The sequence below is a fragment of the Myotis lucifugus genome, unplaced genomic scaffold (assembly GCF_000147115.1).
Source record: "Myotis lucifugus unplaced genomic scaffold, Myoluc2.0 scaffold_116, whole genome shotgun sequence".
NCBI lineage: Eukaryota > Metazoa > Chordata > Mammalia > Chiroptera > Vespertilionidae > Myotis > Myotis lucifugus.
The window spans coordinates 3,419,505-3,425,930 of record NW_005871164.1 but is presented as its reverse complement, the minus strand read 5'-3'; the positions used below and the strand labels follow the sequence as shown (position 1 = coordinate 3,425,930).

Genomic DNA, 6,426 nt, shown 5'->3' with positions numbered 1-6,426 from the left:
GACATCTGGTGGTCAGGACTTTCTGTGCTTTGGATAAGGAAGGTACAGATTCTGATCCTAATTGATTTGCTTTGAAGCCAAGTCCCACGGGTGGTTAATACTTGTACCACCTGGTTGCCTACAGATTTCTGAAAGATGTCAATCATTTATACTTTGCAGACCCACTGCTATAGAAGACATTACAGATGATTATTATTTCAGGATTTTTATGAATATGTATGTGTATATAGAGAAAGTGTAAAAATATGATATTCATATGTACATACATTTTACGTATTTCATATAATATAAATATGTTTGTATTATATATACCATTTATTTGTATAAATAATATACTTGCAATATCTTTGAGGGAAATTAATACTATCTCAATTGTTTTTCTTACAGAATCAAGATTTTATTTGTTTTCAAGTTACAAGGCAGATTTATTTTACATTCTATTTATGAAGGAACAGTAAAAATGTAATAAGGAACAAAAGTAATAAAATCATAGGCATAGATATTTATATAGTAAGCACAGGCAAAACTTATGAAGAAGATTCTTTAAATACTAGCATTTATCAAATCAGTTTCTAAGAATAATTCTTTACCACTTTCAGGAAGAATTTTTAGGAGGATGAACCTAAATGATTCAAACTATGACTATCTTAATGAAAAAATATATTCTTTGAAAATCTCAAAGGTCCTGGAGTCCAGTTAACCAGATCACTACCAAATTTAAAAAGATTCAAAGGCTCTTAAACTAGGACATCATAACTCCTTTATTTACTTGTTTTTAGAGAAACTCAAACACACTATCATTTGCTGATTGGTACAATACAGACTTAGCTTACTTAATTTCTTAATCCATTAAAACGGTTCCTATTACCTTACAGATCCTACTGTTTTCTTATGAGAAACATTAAGTCATTTACTATTTCACTCTTAGGAAAATCATTCAATGTGTTTATTCAGCTTTCAGTAACATTACCATACATAAAAATAATCAATATACATAATTATCATCAGTTAACTAGTGGATCTTCCCAAACCAGAGACAGGTATCCTTAAGAGTCAAGCCTTTCAGACCTCTGCACTAATACATCCTGGTGTACAGACTTCATTCAATTTCATTAACAGAAGATTAACATGTAGTGGAAGTCACGTGGCATATTTCTGTAAGTGTAAGTACCGCTTGCATTGTTCACACCTTGGGCACAACACCTTTTGTGTTTGTCAGTCTTCTTTTAGTTCCCTGTTCTTCTGACCGTGAAATGTGATGTCCACAACTTGAAGTGTCTGGACCAGAAAATGGAGAAGATTCTCAAGACCTATTTTCTTTCTCAAAGGAACTGTCTTCTTGGAATGCAAATTCCTGCTGAAGTGCCTGGGATATTACAGACATTGTATCTCAATGTGAACTATGCTTTTTCCTCTTGTGAATGGGTCTGCCTCCAGGTGACCATTCAATAATTTGAAGTTTAATCTCATTCATAGCCTTTAAAATATCCAATATTTTTGGAACATCTTTGTTTTTTTTATTTTTTTGAACGATGACTTATAATTGGTCTTACTAGCACCTGGTGATCTTTTTTCATTTCAGTTGCTGAATTATCTGAGTCACAAATATTATTAAATCCTGGCTTTTCAAGAGGAGAGCATGGAGGCTGCAGAGGAAAAAACTGAGGGGGCACAGGGGAAGGAGAGGGAAGTACTGAATTTGAAAATGGATCTGGCTTGACACTCAGTTGAGCAGTCCCTGATGATGGCTCTGTCCCAACAGGCCCATCATTCCAAAGGAGCTGAATTTGTACTGTTTTTTCAGTTCCTGCATTTCCACAATTGCAACAGCATGAGATCCTAGAAAAGTTCACTCATCTTTAAGGGCAGCTATTTTTTAAATTGCAGCTTCACTTACAGGCTGAGCATTTTTCACTGGTGAGTTATGCTTCAGAAAGCAAGTAACAGTGGATCCCAAACTAATTGCAATGGATGGAAAAATTCACTTTTCTCATCTTCCTCATTTTTTTCAAAACCATTTCAAAATCTGAGATCGCTGGCTTCATCATTTGCCACACACAAAAGAGGAAACTACAAATCCATAGTCACCTTAGTCTACAGAGTTCAAGGGCAGGATCAATTCAAAATCAGGCCTGGGACAAGGCTTTAAAGTAGCGGTTCTCAACCTGTGGGTCGCGACCCCTTTGGGGGTCGAACGACCCTTTCACAGGGGTCGCCTAAGACCATCGGAAAACAGATATATAATTACATATTGTTTTTGTGATTAATCACTATGCTTTAATTATGTTCAATTTGTAACAATGAAATTGGGGGTCACCACAACATGAGGAACTGTATTAAAGGGTCTCGGCATTAGGAAGCTTGAGAACCACTGCTTTAAAGGATACCTGGGCTTGCAGGCCACAGGCTGTAAAGACACCCCGGAGACTCAAGGCTGGGTCCTGGAAATCCTCGCTCAGCCCCGATAACTCCAGCAGAGGTGCCAGTGCGCCCTAGCGTGTCCCACCCAACCTCTGCTCCAGAGTTAAGATTTTAATTTATAGTAATCAAGTCCATTGTTTCTCAGCATCTCTTACTAAGTTCCATGTGAATTATATTCTTCTCATAACAACTCATGGAGCAGATTTTACTATACCCATTTTTAAATAATAAACCAAGACTTTTAAAAGCTAGGCAATATGCCCACTGATAAGCACCATTATTTAGGGCCAGAGTCAGGATTGACTCCAAAGATTTCCTGACTCCAGAGTCTAAAATCTTCCCACTATCCTATGCTTCCCACCACAGGAGACCAGGAAGAGATGAACATCAGGACAGAAACCCGAAGGAGTACACTAGGAACTGAGGAGGATACTTAACGTACTATACACAAACCACATTTTTGGACCTATTCAAATTGTAGGAAAATTATAAGCAAGCAACAAAATAACAATTGTGTGTGTAAATCTAATAAATCTGGGCCCCAGGGGATTCTGTCTTAGAGCAGGTTTCTGTGAAATGAACAAATGAATTGTATTTTTCCTGCCCAGGACCGGAAATCTCTTCTGGCTTGGGGATTATTTACTATGTAATCCTGATGGAAGGTAAAGCCTCTGATGGTGCAGGTGGGTGGTGGAGTTTTTAGGACAGCGTTGCTAGTGTGGTACCCAGGGACTGACGCATGGTGTTGATAATGTAAGCGGAGGTGTCTACTTTATGGTGGCAGGGGCAGCGTGTCTTCACGTTCCCAGTGCTGTGACATGATTTTAGAAGTTGTTTCCAAATGCATGTGCCTCTGAGCCTGACTCCACCTTGCCTTTAAATAAATTCCTTTTCTCCTCAAATCAGTCAGAGTAAGTTTTTGTTGCTGGTAGTTCAGTTGCCTGACGGATACATTAGAATCGAGAGGCACAAGCCCGCAGGGAAACAGAAGAAATCAGGGATGGGTTATCTAGTCTGATTGAAAATCCAACTGGTTTAAAGAGTTTTGATGCAGGCAGCCAGTAGCATACAGTAGCAAAACATTAAATTATCGCCTAAAATGAAGTAGCTGTTGAAATTAAGCTTTGGAGAGACCAAGTAGCAGCTGAGGACTATAGGAGTGAGACTGTTTTGTTTTATGGAATTGGACAGCTTAAAGAAAGAGAATAATGAGCTCTAACTCCTTATATCTTAGCTCAAATTCCCAAGTCCTCAGCTCAAAGCACGTGCATTGCAGGGATTTTCTATGAGTTCTAAAACAGACAAACAACAACAATAACAACACATTTGTTTCCCCCAGCAGCTGGGGACTAAAATAGGTAAAAACTAAAAATGAAGTTTGACCTTGTGGGTTGCTGAATTACAAAGTCACTTAAATTCACAGCTTAAACATTCTTTTATTTGAAACCGAAGGCACTGACTAGACCAGAATAGGACCCTGAGGACTTGAATGGAGAGATGAGCAATCAGCTGACTTAATGTAGTCCACACCCCTGGAGCCCGGCGTTGGCCTCCCTGCCAAAGGAAGGCAGTGACGAGGTTCCTAACACACCTCAGGAGACCGGTTGAAAAGACAGACCCTGAAGGAGAAGACTTACCCATCACAGGAATTGTGAGTTTCTGCTCATTTATAAAAGCAAAAATCTGGGGAATACATGTGGTGAGGGATCCTGAGAATTCTAGACCAGAGAAGGAAAAACATGCTTTAGATCAGGCTGACTCTATTGGTATGGAGGCAGTTACCAAAATTCCAGGCTCATTTGCCCAGTAGGAGCAGCACTGCTCAGTTGGCTACTGTAACCTAGACTCACGGGGGCCAGTGTACGTAAATAACAATGCTAGTTGGCACCAACAGAGCCCTTCCTAGGTGCCAAGCACTGTTTACCATGCTTTTATAGTATAAGGTATTTAATCCTAAGAATATGCTTTGAGGTACGTATTATCACCTTACTTATAAAAGAGGAAGCTGAGGAACTTCGCTCAACAACTTCCCACATGCAGCTTGTAAGTGGTAAAGTTGAGATTCAAATCAGATAGCCTGGTTCTAGAGTTGGCCTCGAAAACCTGTGCTGAAGTTCTTATAAGGGAAGATGACAGAAATACCTTTTCTGAGAGGAAGGAATCCAAGAACTTAGGAAAATGATCCAATAGACTTATCAAACGTGACTACTTATCCATTCCTATAGCAAATTCTGCAAGGCGGCCCAGGAGACGCGTATTTGCCTCAGCACTGAGAAGTCCACTGTGAGAGGAATGCTGGCAGTTTGGCTTTTCTCTGGAGAGTTGTCCTCGGGACAAAGAGTTGTGGCCCTTGCTGAGTTCCCGAAGCTGCTGCCCACCAGCCTGGAGCCCTTGAATACAAAGGAGACTGGGTATTTACAGCAGACACCGTTGGATGGCCATCCAAAGCCATTCCCTATCTCATTCTCTGTCTACATTCCACTACAGAGTATATGGGAAGCCAGATTCTTGCTTTTTCCACCTCAACTCTACAAGTAGATGGGACATATAACCTAGTCTTGGTCAATGAGATCTAAGGGAGAGTCTGCTGAGGGATTCTGGGAAAGATCACTTGTTCCCTTTTAATAGAAAGGTGGGCGAAGATAGGTCCTCACCTTGGCCACCCAGCCCTTCCTGCCTTTGAATGGGGTCGTGATGCCTGGAACAGCAGCAGCCATCATTCAAGCAAGACATAAGCCTAAGCTTAAGAGCCACTCGGATTCAGTACAAGATGAAAAGAGCCTGGATCCCTGAGGAACTATTCCCACACTATGTACCTCCAGGCTCCTTGTTATATGAGGAAGACAAATCCCTCCTTGTTAAGGTATTATTGGTCCACTATTCTAACACCTGCAAACTAAAGCATTCCTAAATGATAAAGTAACCCTTGAGGAAGGATTCGAATAACATCCTAGATATGTGCTATGTATCTTCCAACAACCAGAAGAAATCCCCAAGTCGCTTATATCCTTATTCTGCAGTTCTTGAAAACTTTAAAGAGGATCCAAATACATTTGTACAATTTATAGCAATATATAGAAAAAACTCCTCTTTCTCCCTCTACCTACCTGATCACACCACACTGCTGCTCCAGAGCGTCTTGCTCCGAGGTCTCCAGCTCCCTTTCTTTCCTCCTTCTCTGTCCCCATCTTTTCTATGTTTATAATGAAGACTTCCTGGCTTCTCACCAGCAAAACTGAGGAGGGAGGAGGGGCACATGTAACTGCAAAATTCCCTATGGAGACCCCCAACTCTCCTACAGTAAAAATGGTTGCTCTATCATGTATAATTTTTAAAACTGTGTTTACAGTTGCTTATTAAGAACATTTCGGTTGTCGGAATACATCACTCACTGACTTTTCATCTTTAAAGCAGACACCTTCTTTTGAAAAACAAGTTGGTCGCAATATAGGGTCAAATCACATTTGAGAATGCCAAATGTTCACTAAGGACATACCTAAAAAATAATAAGCATACTTTTAAAAACAATTACAATTCTTAAGTGACATTATAAGTAAAATAAAAAATTAAAAAAAGGAAGCTAGCTTTATTCCCACATAAGATTGTATTACTAGCCTGACATTAGTCTCCAATTGCTGCTGTAACAAATAACTGCGAACTTATTATCTTACAGTTCCAGAGGTCAGCAGTCCAAAGTGAATCTTAAGGGGCTAAAATCAAGGTGTCATCAGAGCTGGTCCTTCGCGAGGGCCCAGGGTGAATCTGTTCCTGGCCTCTTCCAGCTTGTGGAGGCAGCGCACCCCTTGCCTGTCTCATCACTCCAGCCTTTGCTTCTGTCACATCACCTTCTCCTGCTCTGACCTTCTTGCCTCTGTCTTATAAGGATCCTTGCGATTATATTTAGGCCCACCTAGATAATCCAGGGTAACCTCCCATTTAAGAAACATTAACAATAATAGCCCCAAAGGCCCTTTTGCTAATAAGGAAGCATTCCCAGTTCCCGGG

At 40.2% G+C, this 6,426-nt stretch overlaps 1 pseudogene; it reads right to left on the bottom strand.

The window, feature by feature from the left end:
- Positions 1-1,164: 1,164 nt before the first annotated feature.
- Positions 1,165-5,609, bottom strand: LOC102431171 (annotated as a pseudogene).
- Between the last annotated feature and the right edge of the window lie 817 nt (positions 5,610-6,426).